At 38.8% G+C, this 22,499-nt stretch overlaps 1 long non-coding RNA gene across 1 annotated transcript in view; it reads right to left on the bottom strand.

The window, feature by feature from the left end:
- Nucleotides 1–9,084: 9,084 nt before the first annotated feature.
- Nucleotides 9,085–22,499, bottom strand: part of LOC309815455 — a 71,403-nt gene continuing 57,988 nt past the window's right edge. Inside the window, exon 3 of the long non-coding RNA XR_014295883.1 lies at nucleotides 9,085–9,204. This is a non-coding gene — a long non-coding RNA (uncharacterized lncRNA). The remainder of the gene's footprint in view (nucleotides 9,205–22,499) is intronic.

The following is a 22,499-nucleotide window of genomic DNA, read 5'->3' as shown; positions in this document are numbered from 1 at the left end:
CATGTTGTCTGATATTCCCTGCATCAATGAGTCCATAGAGATGGATTTGGGGCATCCGTGGGGACTTTGTCGGCCCATAAAAAACTCCGGTGACCGAAGCCGGCATCAGTTTCCCCTCTGGGTAAATTTACTCCTGGTTATTACGGCGTTTTACTATCATTATTACCGGAAGAAAGAACAATCACTGTTATTGCCATTTGCAGCGTGAGGGAGACTTGACAGTCTTGACAAGGTTAGTGAAGGAGGAACTTCAAACGGGGCTTGCTTTTGAAGGAAAGATGTGCTCCCTTACCTACTTCACAGCGGTGTTGTGAGAATTTATAAATATTTGGCCATTAAATGCTCATAAAAATGCCTGTTAAGTGCCCCTAGAATGTGTCCCAGAACCTGCTTCTGTGAATGTTTAGTGGATGCAGTGCTGTCAGCAAAAAAGGAGACACTCACTGAGGAAAGGGCATCTGTACTTTATTTTTAATGCTTGTTTTTCTTTTACTGACTGTGAAAACAGTGGATGCTTACTAAAAAGAAAAATATTTAAAAGCAGAAGAGTTTAATGAAGAAAACGAATAACTTTAAATCATTTTTTATATATATATATAAAATTATACATAGCTGTCCATAATATATATTGCCTTATCTCCATGTCTACACATACTCAGGTACACACTCACGTGCACTTTGAATATTTTGGGCTATTTTATACAAGGATTTTTATGAGTGTTTAAATGTGTGTCTATTAAATAAAAGTGATTAACAGTTTTGTATTCTACTTTTTCACCTATTATGATGATGGTGGATGGTCTCTACATGACTTTTAATTGGTGCCTATCAGTCCCTCATGCAGATATTCTGCATTTTAAAGTTCTCTATTGTTGAAAACTTGGGTTATTTTCATTTTTTTTATGCTATGATCAATTTTGATGCAATAATCACTTTGTACAAACACTTGCCTGCCCCTGTCTCTTCTCTCCCTCTCCCTCTCTTAAAAATTTGATAGATAACTAAAAGTGATACTGTTGGAGAAAAGGGTAAATTTCCATTAAGGATTTTGGTAAATTAAAAAAAGGAATTTATAGTAAGGTTACCCAAATTTACACTCCCATTAGGATTGTATAAAACTGCTCATAAAATTCATTCTCTCTAGTACTGAAATAAATTTTAAAAATCTATATCAACGTGGTGAGTGAAAAATCAATATTACTTTCATTTGCATCTCTGATTTCTTGCAGAGCTGATATTTTCAACGCATTTTCTGGCCTTTGTAAATTGTTCATATCGAATGGTCACTTCTATATCGAAGCATTTTAAAAAATGGTTTCTTAATGACATTTTACAAGGTGAAAATACATGTTGTAATAATGTCTCAGTTTGTCATTTGCTTCATAAATTTATTTTTGTTCTGCCTTTTAAACTGTGTACTATGCATATAATACAATGATTTTTGTTTATATGTTATCCATGGATTTATTTTAATTTTTACCTTTAAAACTAAATTAATTTTAATTATACAAAATTGATTTTCCTCATTGTAAGATACTGAAAAAAAAAATAAAGCAGAAACCCACCTTGACCTATTCCTAATCCCACTCTCATCCCCCAAATCTCTTTTTTTTTTTTTTTTTTTTTTCTTTTTGCGGTATGCGGGCCTCTCACTGTTGTGGCCTCTCCCGTTGCGGAGCACAGGCTCCGGATGCGCAGGCCCAGCGGCCATGGCTCACGGGCCCAGCCGCTCCGCGGCATATGGGATCCTCCCAGACCGGGGCACGAACCCGTATCCCCTGCATCGGCAGGCGGACTCTCAACCACTGCGCCACCAGGGAGGCCCCCAAATCTCTTTTTATCAGCTATCGTGTATCACTGCAGATGTGACCTATATATTAATTATATATGTATATATATATATAAAAGATATTTCCTGATTTTACATGAAAAAAAAAACTGGAATCATGTATTTATTTTGCATTTTATGTTTTTACTAAACTACGTGTCTTAGATGTCTTTTGGCTGACTTATACTCGGAAAAATCTATCTTCCAAACACATGCACACACAAACATGCACATGTGAGTAGGTTTAGTATATTTTTTGAAGAGTATCTTTATCTCTACCAGTTCTTTAAACGTATGGAATACATATTGATGAACTGTGTAAGAAAAAAAAAAAACTACTTCATCATTCTCATATATTTATTCTCCCAACACCATATCTTGAATAATTCATTGATTTCCCATTGGTATATGTTGCTTTCTTTATCATAATTAGATTCTAATAAATTCTGTAGTGTAGTTTAAGGCCAACTAGTCCATTCAATTAACATGTGTTTTGATCCTTACATCAATTCAACTATCTCTTGGTCATTGTAATTTTATAGTTACATATCCTTTAAAAACTGGATAATTTTTTACCACTCATTGTGACTTTCTGTTTCAACATTATCTGTGCTTTCTTCCAATCAAACTTGCAAATGACCTTTACAAGCCTCCCATTTCCTTGCCAGAAAGAACAAATCAATCTAATTTAAATCTTGATTGGGATTATCTTAGAACTATATATTGATTTAGGGAGATACAACATTCTTACAATGTTTGATATTTCCATCTAGAAACATGATATATATCATCATGCTTTATATGCATAGTAGTTTTGAGTTTTTTGCTTAACTTTTCTAGTTTTTCACATTTCTTATCAAGGTGTTCCATTTGGTCTATGTTTTGTTGCTATCATAAATGTCTTATTTTCCCATTCCAGCTTTCAATTTGTTATTGCCAGTGCATTGGGAAGGTTTTGATTCACTTTATATTATCTTGAATCATATTTCAGTTAATTATCTTGTGTTTCCACAGAAGCAACTCATAAATATGGATACTCTGTCCTCATTACCAAGAACAGCAGATTTTATTTGTTTCATGTCTCCTTATCTTAGTCAGTGTTTTAAAGCAACGTGGAATAGCAGTGGGGACAGTAGGCAATTTTGTCATAATCTACATTTAATTAAAAATGCTTTTTCCAGTAACCATAACATTAGCTCTAATGACTGAGAATTCACATTATGTTAGTTTAGAAGTCATGTTGAAGAAATACGTTTATCCATGATTATTTTTTAATAATTAATTTCCTAATATCAATAAGGAAATAAATCCTACTTTCATAATTCTTCTACTAATATACTATTTTTCATTAATTTATTTAGAATTTTTGCATTGCATTCATAAATTTCATTGGTCTACAATTATGAGTTATACTAATTACAGTTTGCTTCTCAGGGTAATATTTGCACCATAAAATAATTTGATAGACTTTTTATATTTTTCTAAGTGATGAAATATTTGACATGACATTGAAATTTTAAAATTAATGATCTAAAATAAATCTTTAATAAATCTATCAGACCCTAGTAAGCCTTATTTTTTCATTCTTTCCAATAGGTGTTAGACATTTTTTGTTTGCTAAGATTTCTTGAATCACTTTTCATCAGTTAAAAATAACCTGTGAATATATCTTTTTCATTAAGGTTTTCAAATTTGTTGAAATAAATTTTTACATAAAATTTTCTTACACTTTCTGATGACCACTCTGTTGAAACAGCCCTTTCATTCTAATAACATATATTTGTGGTTTTGTCCTTTTCTTAATTAAAACAGCAAGCTATTTGCCTATTTAATTCATTATGTTCTTAATACTCCACAGAGTAACTTCTTCAATTTATTTTTCAAATGTATCCAATCAACTAATTTCGATATTTTTTATTCTTCTGCTGCTCTTGGGCTTGTTGTGTTATTTTATAGAAGTTGAAAGCTTAGCTTAATATTTGTTAATGAATAATGAGAGCATTTAGGGCTGTACATTTGCCTCTGAGCATAATTTTGTATACATTCTACAAATTTTGATTAAAAGAATTTTATGGTTGCTGCATAAAAACTGAAGGGTTTTCCCCCTCATTTATTTATTTACAAGATTCTGATTTTTTTCCTAATTTGTTTTGTTCAAGAAACATATTTTTACTTTCAAGTAATGTGCTTCAGTGGCTTTGATGTTGGAGCATCTTGTATGTATATTTTCACATATTTGTAATATCTTAATCTTTAATTTGTGGTCTAAGATGTAATTTTTAAAGTAAATATTTCATCAGTTCTTAAAAGTATATACTCTGTGTTTGTAGGGTACATATTTCTGTACAAGTAATTTTAATTGTATATTATTAATGACTATGTTCTGTATTTAAAGATGCAAAATTGAAAATATTTTTCTAGTTTTTATAAATATATTTCTTTCAAAACTACTTATCCATGAAAAAGCTGAATGTTTCTATCAATTTAGCTTTGCATTCATAATAGGCTTTATTTTATATATTTAAGAAAAAATTATTTCATATGTATAGATTTATCTTCATTATGGGATTATTATTATTTTTCAGTGGAAAACTCATCTGTTTATCCAGTGTAATCTGAAGGTTAAAAATACATTCATGAATTTGGTCTTATTTCTCTCATATTGTTTCTGAATTTAAGAAACATTACACTTGTGCTGTGTCCTTATTTCTCTTGCCACATATACTAAATTACTAATTTTAAAAATTTCTAGTGATTATGAAACATTTAAAAATAGGACTGTAAAGATAATTTTATTTGTAGGAAGTCATTTCTAATATTAATTTCTAAAATTACAAAGGTCATGAATACAATATTGCCTTTTGTATTTACCATTTCAGGTAAGTCACCTTAGCTTTTGTTATTTCATTTTGAGGTGTGAAATGTAGATTACTGTTCATAAATGATGTGTATACCATTTAACTTTTAAGAATAAGTTTGATATTTGAATTTCACCTTGTTACCAAAATTTAAATAATTATAGTTGTTTTATCTGTTTCTAATACTCAACCAGGCTTTTGATATCATCGCTATCCTAAGTTATTACTTTTCAATTTTGTTGTTATTGGTTGGGATATTAATATTTTTTAGTTGAAAACATGGAATTATAGTACCTTTCTTTGCATATGTAAGATGGCTATTTATTCAGTACACATTTATTTAATTGAATCCTTTGTCCTTAAATTTCTATGGATATATTGCTCCAGGGATTTTTGTTTGTCTGTGGAATGTTGGTTTGTCTGTTTTGGCATTTTACTTTGGACAGTAGAAACCTGGAGACCAGCTTGGATTTTATTTAATGAAGCTATCCTTGTTTACACCTATATTTTTATTTAATAGATCTTTATTGGAGTTAATTGCTTCACAATATTGTTTTAGTTTTTGTTGTACACCAGAGTGAATCAGCCATATGCATACATATGTCCCCATATCCTCTCCCTCCCACCCTCCCTAACCTACCCCTCTAGGTCATCCCAAAGCACCAAGCTGATCTCCCTGTGCTATGCGGCTGCTTCCCACGAGCTAACTCGAGCTATTTTACATTCTACACCTAGGTTTTTTTAACAGGTTTTATTACGAATAGGAGGATGTCCTTTTTACCTATAGACCAAACTGATCCTTCCATTTAGGTAAATTTTAATCTACTGTTCACCTCTATATTTCTGTCTTCAGTTTTTTCTCTGTACCTATTTTTCATAGGTTGGACCTCACCTCTTCTATTCTATATGTAATATATTCTTTTCTAGCCATATTCTATTTTTCTTTTGAATTAGCAAAAAGCCTTTCAATTGCATCTTATGGATGATTCCATTTCCTGTAGGGTCACTTCTCATGATTAATACCCCGGATTTCTACTATCAACCTTCCTTTAGAGCAGAGTTTCTCAATCCCAGCACTATGTGCATTTGAGCCAGATGATTCTTGGTTTGAGGGAGTGCCCTGTGTAGTATATAGCAGCATATATAATATATTGTATAATATTTAGCAGCATTCATAACCTCTGCCCACTAAATGCCAGTAGTATCCCTCAAGTCGTGACTATCGGAACTGTCCTCAGACTTTGCCGAATATTTCCTAGGGGCTGAAGGGGTGCAAAATCACCCTCAACTGAGAACTACTTCTTTAGAATTTAAAGTATTTTTGTATCCTGCCTTCTGTTTGTATCAGTCTTCACCTAAATCTTTGCTTTCTCTAGTACTCCTCTTTTGTTTTATCGATCCAGTAACTCTGTAACTACCTGTTCATGTTTTCTGCACAGCCAGTATTTCTGTGGTGGACTTTTCTTAGGCTCCAGTGTCTGTGTCTTTCCACAGTGTGGCAAGGAGACATGTTTAATCTGTAATTCTTAAGTTATGTACGACATTCAAGGGAGCAACTGTAGCATCAAGTACTTCCAAGATTTTTCCCAGGAACGACTCCCCCTTTGTGCTGTTATTAAGGAGAAACAGGACAATGCATGCCAAGCAGCACATGTTCCACTTTTCAGACCACGATCCTCCTGCAGTACCCTCAGTCTATGGCAAATTATATAATCCCTAACCCCTCCCTCTCCCTCTGCCCTTCTTCTCTCTCTTCCTCTCTCTCATCTTTCCTCCTCCCTTGTGTGTGTACATGATGGTGGCAGGAAGCACAACAATAGCTTGATAGATGCTAAGTAAGAACAGCTAATAAGTAGTTAATATATGTGGACTCTTGGGCTAATTGTGCTATGTACACCACCTTGAATAAGCATCACAACTCTTGGAAGTAGGTACTGTTATTATTCCCATTTTACAGATAAGAAAATTAATACTTAGAGAGACTTAGTAAAGTGCCTAAACTAGTAAGTCATGGAACTAGGGTTTAACTCAGGTTTTGCTGACCCCAGATACTGGTCACCACTTTATTCTACACAATGATTTCTTAAGGTCCAGGAAATAGTCACCACGATGTGGGGGTGAGGAGTAGCTGCTTAGTTTTCTACTTAAATAGTCTTCTCTGACCTTGAGCAAGGGATAGACAACATAATGAATCAAATGCTTTTCTTACCACTTTCCTGGATGGAAAATGTTTTAGTTCAGGGGGCAGACAATACGTAAAACATGATCTGTTTCCCAAGTCAAATTTATTAGTTTCATCATTAGTGATTCTTACTGACATGTTCTGGCCTGAGTTCACTTTTGTTCTCAAACTCCAGGGGCTTATAAGTTTATCCTAAATTATATAATTTTGTTGATATTTTTATGGGATCTTGGAAGACACTATTAGTCACTGATAGCATGCATATTAAAATTTTTACTAGAAATCTAACATTTACAAGTTTTTTAAGATTAATCTTTTTGAGCACTAATAGAAATATTAGTGGTCCATGAAATAAATGTATGTATTACATTTATGTATTGAATTGATAAAATTAATTTTTATTGAATTAAACCTGTTATATTTTCATAAAATATGTTTTTTTTTAAAAGGGCCTAGAATAATGTGGGAATACTTCTCAAAAATCTGGTTGGGGGCTTCCCTGGTGGCACAGTGGTTGAGAGTCTGCCTGCCAGTGCAGAGGACACGGGTTCGAGCCCTGGTCTGGGAAGATCCCACATGCCACGGAGCAACTAGGCCCGTGAGCCACAATTACTGAGCCTGCGTGTCTGGAGCCTGTGCTCCACAACAAGAGAGGCCGCGACAGTGAGGCCTGCGCACCGCAATGAAGAGTGGCCCCCACTTGCCACAACTAGAGAAAGCCCTCGCACAGAAACGAAGATTCAACACAGCCAAAAATAAATCAAATAAATAAAGAATTATTCTAAAAAATAATAAAATTAAAAAAAAAATCTGGTTGGGAAATTCTGGTTTTTAAGACTTTTACATTGTCATGGGGCAGCCCTTATATCCTACCTTGCCTCAAGAGTTATAAATACACATGGGAAACTGAATGAAGATTTTCAGCTTCTCATCCTCTGACTGACAGTTTTATTTGAAAATGTCTCTTTTCTTATTTTTAACAAGATACTCAACTTGCAGAAATAATTCTTCAAGTTTGTATCCATGCAATAGACTTACATTCTTTCCAGAGAATAAAATATTTCACAGAATAGTCACAAAGGAAGATCCTGAGCTGTAGGGGGATGAAAGGTTGGTTGAATCTCAATCCTAGAAAGCCAGTTTTACATTCTATGGCACAGGGTTAAAGCCAGGGAATATCTCTGCACCTGAGCTACCTACCAGGATAGATATCACATCAGAAATTCAAATGGGGCCCCAGTCTCCTTATACCCAGTAATTGTGTTCAATTCAATTTAGTCTCCAGGATATCCAATGCCCATGACCTCTTTTTCATGGTTTATGAAAACTTGATTTTGTTTGGGATAGCAATATGACCAGTCCAGGTTATAAATTAAAATGTCTAAGTTGGTCTTAAATGGACACACAGCACATTTCTGGCCAATGAGACCTCTGGAAAAGTCACTGGGAGTCATTTCTGGTAAAATGCTTCTTTTCTGATCTTGATAGGGAACAGACTCTGAATAAAGTTCTGTGCCCTTATTCCCTCCCCTCTCTTCCCATGAGGTCCAGTGCTTGTGCAGCTACCTCGTGTCTATGAGGCAAAAAATATGAGGACGAGACCCATCACTGAGCATGGTAGAGTGGGAGGATGTTAGCAGCCTTGGTTTCCACCCTGAGCAGCTAAGCAAACACCGGCATCTCAACCCTCAAATCTCCTGTTATGTGAGAATAACAAACCCCTGTGTTCGTCTTGTCACGCAGAGTTGTGTTACTTGCAACAAAATAAATTCCTAATTTGTGGAGTTCCAAAGATTTCTATCTTACTTTTGAAACTTAGGAGTGACCTCTACATACAAAAGTGGAGTATTAAGAAAGAAGGAAATTTGAAGAGTGTTGTAGTTATTTCACAGGATAAACCATCCATGGCAAGTTTATGAGAAAAGCTTCCCCTTCCTCACCATCACAATCAACAGTCTCTATAATGTACAGTTGGTTCTCATTATTCACAATAGCTATAAAGTTCCCCAGGAAGATGGCATTAGTGAATAGTGAACTAGTGCCCCTAGAGGAAACAGATAGATAGTGGAGGAGGGGGGGAGAGAGAGAGAGAGAGAGAGATCCCATAGATTATAATCCTAAATCTTAAACTTATTCAAGTAGATTCTAATCTCTTTATTTTACAAAAAAGTAAATCAGGAAACCAGGTTCAGAAGTTTTAACTGACTTGCCTGAAGCTGCTTCACTAACAGGTGCCAGAATTGGATTCAAACCCTGTACGACTGGCCCCAGGGCTGAAGCTTCTTGCACCATACTGCACTGCCCTGATCTTCTCCATCCATGGTCATCTCTGAGAGCTGAAACAAGAAGGCAAAGTGTCACCTTGGTGGACCTCAGCTAGGACCATGGGGGAAGGGAGCCAAGGGTCTCAAATTTTTTGCTGTTCTACACATTTCTGAAAATGACTGCAAACCATAAGTATTGATGTTGGGGTTACAAATGAATTTTAGAGGAGCTGCAGACATAGAATCTCCAAATAAGGAGAGTCCACTGTAACTGTAGCTTTGTTCTTTTCCTTTTAAAAAAAATAACATTTTACCACTACTATTTTTAAAATAAATTTATTTATTTATTTTGGGTTGCGTTGGGTCTGAGTTGCTGCACGCGGGCTTTCTCTAGTTGCGGTGAGAGGGGCCTACTCTTCGGTGTGGTGTGCAGGCTCTAGGCGCATGGGCTTCAGTAGTTGTAGCTCGCGGGCTCTAGAGCGCAGGCTCTAGAGCGCAGGCTCAGTAGTTGCAATGCATGGGTTTAGTTGCTCTGCGGCATGTGGGATCTTCCCGGACCAGGGATCAAACCCATGTCCTCTGCATTGGCAGGCGGATTCTTAACCACTGCGCCACCAGGGAAGTCCCAGTTTTGTTCTTTCCTTAGTAAAATGCATCTTATTATACTAAATATCTCTGCTGACAACTTTGCTATCAAAGTGTAAGCTGACTTCCAATCTCTGCTTCTCTTCCGGAATGATTTCTTGCATTTTCGTTTAGCCTAAGTGCACAGACATAAGACTACAGATGCTCATACATATACACACATAAAGCCATGTAATACCCATATAATATCATGTTCTCCAATGAATACAAGCACCATTCAATTATTCATTGGCCCAATACACAAGCAGCAAACATATGGAACAGTCAGTATCTTCTATACTAAAGTGTAGTAAAAATGAAGCATCATAGTAGTTGTCTAGGACTGAAGTTGGGGGGTGAATAGGGAATAATTGTAAATGGGCATGAGGTTTCTTTTTGGGGTGATGGAAATGTTCTAAAATTAGATTCTAGTGATGGCTGCACCGCTCTGTAAATATATTAAACCTTATTGAATTGTACACTTTCGATGGGAGGATTATATGCTATGTAAATTACACCTCAATAACTCTGTTAATAAAAACAAAGTGATACATCAGCTACACGTGCACGGGCCTGCAGAACAATGGGGGACATATCGCCTCTGCTCGGGAATTTACACTTACCGAGGATTTTCTATGTAGAGTTGCCACGTTCTTGTGCAGCTTTATTATTCACCTGTCACAAGAAAGCTGCAAAACTCCATGTGCTGGCATGAGTTGGAAATGTCTATTAACTTGTCAGCAAGTGAAAAGGGTGAAGGGTTCTCATCTCTGCGGATGAATTGGAACAGGTGCAGCATGTCTCCAAGATCGCTAATTAAAACTACTCAGGACTTGTATTTATTTCACATGGAAAAGAGTTTTACACGTGTTTGAAAACTGTACGGAAATATAGCTTTTTAAAAATTTGACTATAGAGTCAAGCTTTACTTTGGCTTTATGTCATTTCATGAATGGAAGCTTTGCTAGGGCATTTCTCACGTTTGGATGAATATACTGGTATGTTTTAGATTCCACATACCCATAGAGCAAATCGATGCTGTATTTATTAGCAAGAGGATTTGAGTTAGTTTGGGCATGAATATATGCTTTCAATTTATAGCAATTGTACTTGACTCCATGGAATGACACTAACATATTTTTATACATAATCTTTGGAGAGTCTGAGGTGTTTGTCCTTCCAAATTCTGCATATTTCTTTGTTTGTGGCTCAAGGAAAGGGAAATAACGTATACAGAGAAAGAAAGGAATAGCTAGATGGGTCTGTGTTATACATTCTTGAAAAAATGTCTGAATCTGAATATAAGAAAAGCTGTATTTGAAGAACTTATGAAATTTTAAACAAGTCACTAAGCCTATCTGTTCCTTAGATACTTAATCTCTTAAGGCATAGCTCAAATGTCACTTCTTTCACAAAGCTTGTGGAGATCTCTTTAGCTGGAATCAATATTTCCTTCTTCTATCCTCTCATGGAACTGTGCACCTTGGGCACATTATACAGCATGCAGGAGGGGGTGTGAAGGTTTGGATTCTGAAGTCAGAGTCAGAGTAACTGGGGCAAAAGCCCAGTCTTACCACTTACTAGCTGTGTAACCTTGGAGCAGATTCTTTATTTGTCTACAAAATTAGAGTAATAATGGTACTTAGCTCACCTAGCTTTGTTGTGAGGGTTAAGTGGGAGAAGCCACGTAAAATGTTTGGTTTAGTGTCTGGGAGGAAGTAATAGCTCCATAAACAATGGTTGTTGATACTGTTTACCAGGCAGGCAGTGCAAAATAGTAAAAAGAATGTTGAAAAGGAAAAATGGATGGAGTCTTGACTCTCCCAGTTGCTAGCCTTGTGATCTGGGAAAATCAGTTAACTATTTGAGTCTCAATTCCCTCATCTATCAATATCATGTCACCCAACTCATATAGGGGTGATAAGGATCCAGTGCAATGGAGTGTGTGAACATGTTTTACAAGTGATAAGGCACTATGTAGTGCCGTAGACATTATCTGGAGGAAACTGGATATTATAAAAATTTACAGTCAGTTAGACCTGGATTTAAATTCTGGCATCATCATTCACTAACTTTGTGGGTTAGTAAATTACGTCTGTGTGCATCGGTCTCCTAATATCAGTGAGAACTGTTATGGTAAGCATTAAGTTAAACAATATTTCAGGTACTGGATCTACCTTTGAGTACACAGCAAAAATCGAATTGCACAATTTCATTCCTTAACCCATTTTGTTCTGTTATTTGCACAAATGTCCATGTGATCTTTTAGACTCAAAAACTACACGGTGCTCTGTTTTGTACATTCCCAAGCCTCCTGAATGAACCCACACAACGTAAGAACCGTTCAGCCAAGTTTCGAGTTGCGGACAAATACTGTGCTTTGACTCACCTTCCAGGATTTAGACAGAAAACTGATAGATTCTGGGCTAGGTTTCCCTTGTCATACTAAAGGCTTTGTATAGGACTGAAATGAACCAACAAATACAAAAGGACTTTGACAATTTCCAAGTCCTTTAATATAAAGATATTTTATTGTACAAAGGTTGTTACTATGTCAGAATCCTTCACTCCAGCCTGTTATCTGGTTGGCCCTGCACTTTCCTTTAGCCTGGCCAGCAGCTGGACTCATGTGTGGCAGCCTGAATAGAATCCCCTGCACTGTGTGAGTGATGGCAAGTATGAGCTGCCAGCTTCCTTCATCTTGAAGGAGAATCCTGTATCCCAGCGGGCTTGCTTCAGTGTAAGCACCAGCCCGCCAGCTTTTAGGGGATCTTGAGTTTAAGATTATCAGTGCCTCTCCTTTTAGCTCCTCAGCCCCAGTGGTTGAGAAATAATGGTTGAGAAATAATGAAAGGTATAATACAAGGCTAAGCCCAGACTGAAATAGTTCCTCACTGGCCAGAAAGATTCTGTCTGGTGCCTATATGCACTTAGCAGTCTTAGGAAACAGTGTGGAATGTAGAAAGGAAGATCAAGAGGCTTGGAACTTGGTTTTGGATAGAGAAATAAGAAAAAAAAATGCAAATCATTTGTCAATCAGAAAAATATATAGTTTTTCAACATAATTTCCACGACACCAGGCAGCAACTGAGAGGTCTTGACTGACGGTGGAATTTTCCTGGGCCCAACACAAAGTAACCACTGGTGGCTCCTATGGGTAGCTCTGTGAAACCAGAGCTCACTTCTGCCCGCCTTTCTGACAGCTGTCCCAGGGTTACTCATCCTTCTAAAGCCTTTATGATGCCAGATCTGCCACTTAGCCACATCCCCAGCCCCCAACACTTGGCTAAAATTAAAACACAAGACTCATTAAACAGCAGCAGAAACAATTCAGGGACAGTGGCTCTTTGTGCCAATGTCTTGATCCTGGACAGTTTGACCACAGGCTGATGTTCATAGAACTAAACAGTCAAGTAAGGGTCAAAAAGTAAGAAAAGGAAAAAAAAAGGAAAAGCACAAGAAAAAATGCTACGCTTAGTAATACGTAAGAGTCATGCAATCAATTCAAGCTCAACTGGTAAATCCACATCTTTCTGGAGGAAGAGAGCTGGACCATTTTCAGTTTTGTTTACACATGCCCACAGGAAGCTGTGTTATAAATATCCCCTGATGTACCTTTCTGAGCAGCTGGTCAGTCCCAGGGAGTTTCAAATGTTAAGCATTAATTTCCCCACCTTCTGGCTCTTTCTACCCTGCGTCCTCTACTCTCACTCTCAAGGCACAAAGAAACTGGGGTCTGAGTTGCACTATGAAAAGACAAAAGAGTTTCTGCAGCTTGCAGCGTATTCCATCCAGGAAAGCAGCACAGACTTCAGGTGCTCGGGGAAGCCATCTGTAGTTCTTGAGGCGATGAAACCGGGCTGAGAACGCAGTGCTTTCTGGCCGCTCTGCTTCCAGCTGGAAAGACCATTGAGGAAGCCAATCTCACAGCACTTTCTGCAAAATTGCCTTTATCCATCCCATCTGGTGTTTTCTAGTGATGGAGGGTTGCCTGAAACATCCCTGAAACTGAGGAAAGAGCTGCTAGGCTTCCCCGCAGAGAGGCGTGGGGGACTTGTGTTTTCCAGGTGAATCATGAATGCTTGCCTCGTGCGTGCCCTGAGCAGGCGGGTGACCTGAGCTTGGAGCCGGAGCAAGGGCTCAGGCACAGGTCTGAGCAGCCGGGGTGGGGAGAGGGACGGACTGTCACAGCTCTACCAGGAGAGGAGAAGCTGAAACACAGGGGCTGCTTTTGAAACATGCAAACCATACACCAAACTCGCCTCCAGGAAACCACAAAACAAACCACAGCAACTTTCAGCTAAAAACTTGGATGTCATTGGACTGAGATGAAATAGAAATCTCCAAAGTGTACAGAAAAGAAAGCCTAATAATGCCGTGGGGAATGTAGAAAAAGAAATGAAGAGGCGCTGAGGAATTGAGAAAGGAAAGGCAGCAGGGAAGTGAGGGAGAGCACCTCATCCTGGACGGTGCTGTCTGGGGAAAAGGGCCTTCATCTCCTTGCCGACCACTATTTATCAAGGCACGTGGGAGAGCAGAGCAGGGGCATGATGTGCTCTTTGTGTGTTTTTTCATCGTTTTTTTCCAGCGTGTTCCCATTGAACCAAAGCCTCCACATGGCACGCTGACAATGTCCTTTACCCTCCTTTTATCCGGCCCGTTCTCCAGACTTGTCATTATTTCTCGGGCCCCATGGGTTGGGTCCCTTTCATCTTTTCTCAGAAATGATTATCTTCAGACCTTTATGTGAAAAGCTATGTGAAAAGTTATGTGAAAAGCTATGACGTAGCGCATAATCCCCAAACCCTTTCAAATGGACCTCCTTGAAAAATCCTTGTTAACACGAGACAGGGCCCTTCTGGATTAACGTTTGTTGTGCATTATTATCACAAGATGAGGAGGAAGGCACCTCCAGGCACACTTTCCTGTGAGACCCCGGGGAAAAGAGGAGAGGAGAGATCTTAATGTGAAACTCCCGTACAATCCAGTTTAAGCATTCTTGGAGAATAAATATCTGTTTTTCTTTTTAGTAAATTATTTACACAGAACCAACTTCTAATAAGGACTTGGGATGTCTTACAAAAAAGACTGTGTTTGACATTAGGCATCAGAATAACAAAAATGGGGAAGGACATAAATTTGCCAAAAATCTGAACTATGATAATTACAAAGCATTGCAGGTAGCTTCCTGGTGGCCAAAGCAAAAATATTAGAGGATGCTAGTTATTAACAGGAACAAAAGCATAACAGTTAATTAAGGGGGATGAATATTTTTTCTGGAAGTGAGTTCTAAACTATGTTGCAATATATTTAGATACCGTTAGATAAATAAACATGGGAAGTAAACAAAGTCATGGGAATTATTGTGTTTGTGTGTGTATGGCTTTGAGAACTAACATCACTTACTTCAAACTTATTCCTTATATGTTTGTGCATCTACGTAAAGGCTCCTAAAACACAGCGGTGTCCAGCTGGAGCAAATTCTATCTCAGAATTAGTATGAGAGATTTTTAAAAACATGCCTGTTCTTCCCATCTCCCAGAAAATTCTGATTCAGGTGTACAAGGGTAAGGGATCAGTTCTCAGGAACATGACTGAAATAAATCCTCCCCTTCTGTCCCTAGTAGAGGATTCTTTTGAACAGCAGAAAGAGCTGGAGAGATGATGGCAACCAGTGGGGATGGCTTTGCTCTTTCTTAAGCTGGGCAGGTGTGTTCTGTGGGATAGATCTGATTTTAGCTTTCTTGGGATACTTTCAAATATAACCTATATCCTGGGTTTGCTTTGCCTCATTAAGGTGTGAAATCTGGTTTCCACCTCACTGCCCTGACTGCTAAAAAATGTTTTGTTTTGTTTCCACTCATCTGTATGTACATTGCTAGTTTGACTCAAAATGTTCATTCTTTAAAGAATCAAAGAGTAGAAGAGGCTTCTTCTTTCTTTAGAGGGTCCTTTGAGGTAAGTCTTCTTGGCTTAAGTAGGGGATTTGGTGATGCTCCACGCCATCCCTGCAGGCTTTCAGGAAAGCTCTGCAAACCTAATCCTGCAACACAGAACCCACGAGCGAAGGATGTGGCAACAGGCATCCAGGCTAAAATCTAATGATGACTGTCATGTTTTGTTGTTTACCGAAGGCCAAGAATACATACCTTCACCAACATACCCTATGACACCAGTATTATTATCTTCCTTGTTTTACAGATGAGTCAACTAAATTAAGGAGAAGGGAAGTGATTTTCCCATATATCATGCACCAAATGAATAATAAAGTTACACTTCGGACAGAGCCACAGATCACCCCAGCAATGATTAGACTGAACTTGGGCTACCCCATGTACCTTTAAGAATGACGGTCCAGGGGCCTCCCTGGTGGCGCAGTGGTTGAGAGTCCGCCTGCCGATGCAGGGGATACGGGTTCGTGCCCCGGTCTGGGAGGATCCCATATGCCGCGGAGCGGCTGGGCCCGTGAGCCATGGCCGCTGGGCCTGCGCATCCGGAGCCTGTGCTCCGCAACGGGAGAGGCCACAACAGTGAGAGGCCTGCATACCACAAAAAGAAAAAAAAAAAAAAAAAAAAAAAAAGAATGACGGTCCACTCTGTCCCCTTCAAGATTTCACACCAGATAGAAGCTATTTTGGAAAGCACTTTAAAGCAAGGTCAAGAGCTTTGTCAATTCTGAGCCCACAGTTTAATATCCACACTGGTCATCAAAGAAAGGCAGGGCCCTGTTCATAGATTTCATTTCTCAATTGGAGAGGATCTGTGGTAAAATTATAGGTTTGCTGCTAGAGAAGCACGGACCCCGGAGCCATGCTGTCCATGTTCAAACCCTGCCCTGTCACATATTGGCCGTGTGACTCTGCCCAAGTTATTTAATGATATCTCTATGCCTCGGTTTCCTTTTGGGTTTTTTTGTTTGTTTGTTTGTTTATTTATTTTTGGCTGCATCAGGTCTTAGTTGCAGCACGAGGGATCTTCGTTGAGGCATGCAGGATCTTTCGTTGTGGTGCATGGGCTTAGTTGCCCCGAGGCATGTGGGACCTTAGTACCCTGACCAGGGATGGAACCCGCATCCCCTGCACTGGAAGGCAGATTCTTTACCACTGGACCACCAGGGAAGTCCCTCAGTTTCCTTTTCTATACAAAGACCCAACTATGGTGCCTACCTTAGAGGTTTCCTGTGGGGATTGAATATGTTCTTACAGGGACAGTGTTTAGAAAGCTCCCAGCATAGAGTAAGCACTCAATAGACTAAAGTTATCCCAATTTTTAGTATTTTTTCCATTGCAAGTCATCCATTTGTCACTTTCTTTGGCCAACACGAGTCATGTTCTTTTTCTCAAGAACATGCATGTCAGGGTGAACCAGTGAGTCCAGTGATACTTGAGGCAACATCAAAGAGAGCCTCCCTCTCAGGGGTCACAAAATGAAAACCTGTACCAAGCTACAAAGGAAAACTCTATCTTTGTATTTCTCCCCCGAACATTGCTGTGCCTTCTGCCTCATAACTCAGAGCATCTGAATAAAGGACATTTTCTCTCTGGCTGAATCTCTCTCTCTCTCTCTCACTCTCCCAAACAAACACACAGAATTTCTTAAGAAATTTTTAAATTTCCTTATCACAGCCTCCTTTTTTATGTTTCCTAATTTTAAATTTAAAAGACTACCTATGCTGGGAATTGTTCTGTGATGTTGATTTATGAGACTAATGCAAAAAAGGACAGTCTTACCAATGCACGTATCTATTTGGCAAGGCAGCAGTGATTTATAAAAAGACAGTCTGGTGACATGCATATAAAAGCAGCTTTCATGTGGCAAGTGTAAAGGCGAAAAGAAAACCCCATACCAGTGGAATGACAAACTCTTTTGCTATTTTAAGAGGAGTGTAAATGCCACCTTAGCTTCAGCTCAAAGTCCACCTGTGGAGAGCGTGCCATCTCAGATGGGGCACCCAGGGTGAGCTTGGATTAATTGTTCTTGATCTCTGAACTCAGTTTCAGGTTAAGTTGGCCAGTTTTTGTCTTATCACTGTTTATGGGTCTGTCATCCATACATTTTTCTCAACCTCATTGAAGCTCTAACACATTTTGTAGATTTTTTTTTTTTCATCTAGATGGTCCACTGGGGAAACAGTATATAATAACAAGCTTCTTTTATTAATCCTAGAAGAATGTACTTCTCGTTCTGTAAGGTGTATTCTATGAAAACTACACTTGGGAAATTAGGCAACACTCATTAGATTTTCTGGACTATTTCCCAACGCTGTAGCCTCAGTCATCAATGGTCTGGTTTTACACTGAAGCTCTTAATTCCTTCTCTCAAGTCAGCTATCGGCTCACTGTAGTCTCCCATTCTTGAGACTCATGTAGTCTACCACAGATAGGAGTCCAGCCATGTCTCCAGGCCTTCCCCTGACAACGCCTAATCTGTCAGACAGAACGGCTGCAGCAGCGAACTGATCAAATACTGTGATGCACTGTGGCGAGTTATTAAGCCCTTTCCATGACTTTAGAACATCACACACGTTGAGTGGAAGTTCACTGCACAAATGTTTCCACCTGTCACATCAGTGAAAGGTTCATTCTTCCATTTTCCCTGCCAGTAGCTGTCAAGCTAGGCTTGGTGCTATAGAATGAATATTTGGGTCCCCCAAAATTCATGTGTTGAGACACTTGGTTATAACCACCAACCCAGCAGCTTATGAACAGAGGTTATTTCTTGCTCAAGCTACATGTTTGCAGTGGGTCAGTTGAAGCTCTGTTTTCTATCGTCTTTACTCCTAGGACTGTGTTAACAGAATAACCTCTATCTTGAGTGGAAGAATGAAATGGAATCATAGTAAACTCTGAAAATATCTATGCAGAAGTGACACATACTTCTCACGTTTCTCTAGTCAAAGCAAGGCCCATAGTATAATCCTCCTCTAAGGAGAGGCACCACTGGGAAGGAAAATGGAATTTTTTTCTTTGACAGAGTTTAAATTTCAGAAAATGATTCCTCCAACTATAATGAAAACTCAAAGAAGCAAGAGTAAGGAGGTCACTGAATCTTCCTAAACCTGGTTTTTAGGGTAAGATGTGTCTGTGTGGTGGGCTGACTGGAAACCTACTGTGCCATGAGCATGAACACTGGAAATGTCTAGAAATGTCTAGAAAGAAGGAGGTAAGCTGTAGTACCTGTCTACCACACATCATCATTAGGTCAACAGGTCAAGAATTTTAGCAGAGCAGGAAAGAAATAATGAGTGGTTTAAACTGTTAGACCCTCGGAGGATCTTTCCAGAATAGCTTTTGTAGAGGGAGGCAGGCATTAATAAAATCAGAGCCTGTGTGCTGCTTGAAGTCCACTCTTCCCCAGCCTAAGGGTCTGCAAAGTACAGGATAACCTCCCTCTTGAGCAGGAAACCACCCTACATGGTAAGGGAGAGATATGACTGGTTGAAGGGCTGATTAGGGGAAAATGTTTTGCCGTGAAGAGAAGCAGTAGACATTTCCACATAGAATGGAAATGTAATTTCTTTCCAAAAAAGGAAAGCAGCAGCTAAGACTGAGGGAATGTGGACTGCAGAGAGAGAAGTGTAGCAAACACTAAGAAATGAAAAAGTAAAGGAAATCGAGAAGTTAAAATCGAGGAAAGAGAAGCGAATATCAGTCAGGGTAAGAGCAGCAGACAGAACAAAGCCTGGAGAAGAACTAGCGTATGGTAAGAAACCAAGATGAAGGAGGATCTATTTGTTTACTCACAGAGCTTAGTAGTGCTAAAAGGGGCTTATGAGAAGTAGTAGGGAGATTAGCAGCCTTAAGTTTTCAATTCAACAACAACAACAAGTTAAATCCTTCTATGGCAGGCTCTGTGCCAGATCCTGAGAATGTAAAGTTGAATAATGCACAGACCCTGACCCACAGAAGCTCATATTTTAGTAGAGGTGATGGTTAATAAATAGGCAAATTCAATACAGGTATTGTGTGATTAAGTACAAATAGAATTAAACTCAGGTGCTAATAGAACACAGGACTTTGGCACCAGAGACAAACAGGGGGAGGTCAAGAAAGAGTTTCTAGGAAGGTAATGCTTGACTTTCATATTGAAGGATAAATAAAACTTAACTATATGAGGGGAAGTTGGAAAAGTTGTACCCGGCAGGACAATGAACAGATGGAAGTGAGTAGTAATGACAGAGCCACAGATTGGAAGGTCACGTTCAGGGAACTCACCACGAGACGTTTCGTGTGGCTGAACCCGATGGGATGAGTGAGGACCACTTGAGCATGATTCACAGACCAGGGCCTTTTTGTCAGCTCTGCCACCGATGAGGTTAATGCAAGACTTACCTTCTCTGGGTCTCAGTTCAATTTCTAATGAAAATGATGGTGTTGAAAGAAGTGATGTCTAAGACCCCACTGACACCTGCCATTCTAAAAGGTCAAAAGCAAGAGTTTTTGGTGGAGAGCTAGACAACCAGCAGCACTTTATTAGCTGTTAGAGCAAAGTGAGTAAGGAAGAGGAGACTATATCCTGAAGAAGCAAGAGCCTCAAAGGTTGTCCAAGTCATTGCCCCCCACCAGCTTCCCACACTCAGCATCCCTTCCAGACCCTTCCTGAAAGCACTGTTCAAGAGCTCATTACTATGGGAGACAGGCTTTTTCAATGACAGGTCACTTTAAGGTCTGGAAGTGCTCCCTTCCCCTGTGCTCAAAGATTACAGATGAGGGATGAAAGCCACAGCAGCATCTTCAAGCTGCCCTACAGATGTGTGAGAGATGGGACTGAGTGAGGGACCAACTGCAGAAAACAGGAGCACTGGATATGCCCGCATGGCAAGAAGGAGGATGCAGGAACACTGAGGGAACATGAATTTCAGAGAGAAGAGAGGAGAGAATGTTAGAAAGTGGGAAAAGATAGGAAGTTGAGAATCTAAAGTTGATTAAAAAAAAGGAAGGGACTCCAATCAAGGTAAGCGTAGCAGAGATCATAAAGCCTGGAGAAGAACTGGTGGATGAGAAGGAACCAAGGTGAAGGAGAATGTATTTTTCACCCATAAAGTTCAGTAGTGCTTTTAGAATTGCAAATACGCATTTAAATTTAATAATACAATTATGGTATATTAAATGTCAAATGACTGTTACAGAAAAGCACTTAAAATTAATACATATGCATGAGATAAATCCTGTCTAGTTGTCAAGGTCTGAATTCAAAGTTACATAAGCCAGGATTTTGCACTGAATTTTCTTACGCTTAAGGTGGCAAAGATCTATGAATTTCATTGGTATTTAACAAAGAAGCATGAGCAAAGCTTAGTTAGAACTGAGAGCAAGAGCAGGGTGTCCAGGCAGCGAGCTGCAAAGCCCCAGTGCTATTCAAATCCAAAGTAAAATGAAAGGCAGTCGTGGTCATCATCATCCTTGTCATCAACATCAACATCAATATCATCGTCATCACTACTGACAAATTGGCTACTGAGGTACCTAAGTGTAGCTCTGTATTATCAAGGAATTCCCCCCTTTTTCTCTACTTCCTTCCTTCTTTTCTTCCTTCTTTTCTTCCTTCCTACATTACTTCTATCTTTTACCAAAAAAAACCCCAATGTTTAATTTATCTGTTTAATTATTTTAATCATATGCATGTAGTTTTAATCATAAATATATGCAATAAATATATATGCAGGAAAGAATGGAAGTTTCCTGTCACTGTCAATATCCCTCCACCAATTCTTCTTTTCAAAAGTAAGTACTTTGTGTCCTTCCAAACCCTCTTCTTCAAGAAAATCTTTCCCAACAAATGTGTGGACTACTTTAGAAGACAAGTCATTTTGTTAAGTAGCAAGCAGTTGGCAGTGGGCAGACACAACAAACACCCTTCACACATGTATTCTGTGCAGAATGGAGTTCTGAAGGAGGGTCACCATCTCCCCACGACTGGGGGCAGATCTCCTGAAAGTCTCTCTGCTCTCTAAATGTTGAAGTCAAACATGTGGTGAAACACAGTAGACTGAACAAATGCATTTACCTTAACTTTGTCCTGAGATGCCAACACAGTAACAGTAAACAGATTTTTTAAAAAGGCATAAACCCACAAAGACAAAGAGTGACAAAACAGCAACACAGTTTTAGAAACTGCAGGGCAAATAGACAGGAATAACTGACTAGCAGATGGCAAACACCTCCAACCTAAGCCAGTCATAGGGAAAACTCAGAGCAGGCTGACTTAAACCAGAGAACCCAGAAAAGCTAAATGTTCAGGTACTAAATAGCTATAAAATTCAGGATGTTTGTCTTTTTAAATAACAGAACTGGTTGAAGGTGTTAGGGGGCTTACTGCTGTAGCAGACTGGACTAAAAAATAATATGAGCATTAGAAGTTCTCCCCAATTTGGCCTGATACCAGGTAGGTCTTGTAGCTCTGGTTTTGTTTGCACCATTTATATTTGGAGTTCACAGCAAATTATCTTGTTACTTAGTTTTCCTGTAAATGCTGTTGATGGGCTTTTGGTTTTACATTCTCAGTTCTTTGTTTTTAGGGGGGAATTTGAAGAGATTCAAAAATTATGCTATGGCCCCTATTATCCCGAAATCTTCTTTTTGTAGAACTTTTGCATTTTTCAACATTACACACGTGCAAAATTAGCAGCTTAACATAACACTCATGCATTAGCTCTGAGTTTTGTAAGTCAGAAATCTGACACAGCATGGCTGGGTTCTCTGCTTAGACTATCACAAGCTGAAATCAAGGTATCAGTTAGGCTG

Source organism: Mesoplodon mirus (genome assembly GCF_964341445.2).
Source record: "Mesoplodon mirus genome assembly, chromosome: 14".
NCBI classification, from domain to species: domain Eukaryota; kingdom Metazoa; phylum Chordata; class Mammalia; order Artiodactyla; family Ziphiidae; genus Mesoplodon; species Mesoplodon mirus.
Note: the sequence above shows the minus strand (reverse complement) of the source record. Positions and strands in the feature narration are given on the sequence as shown.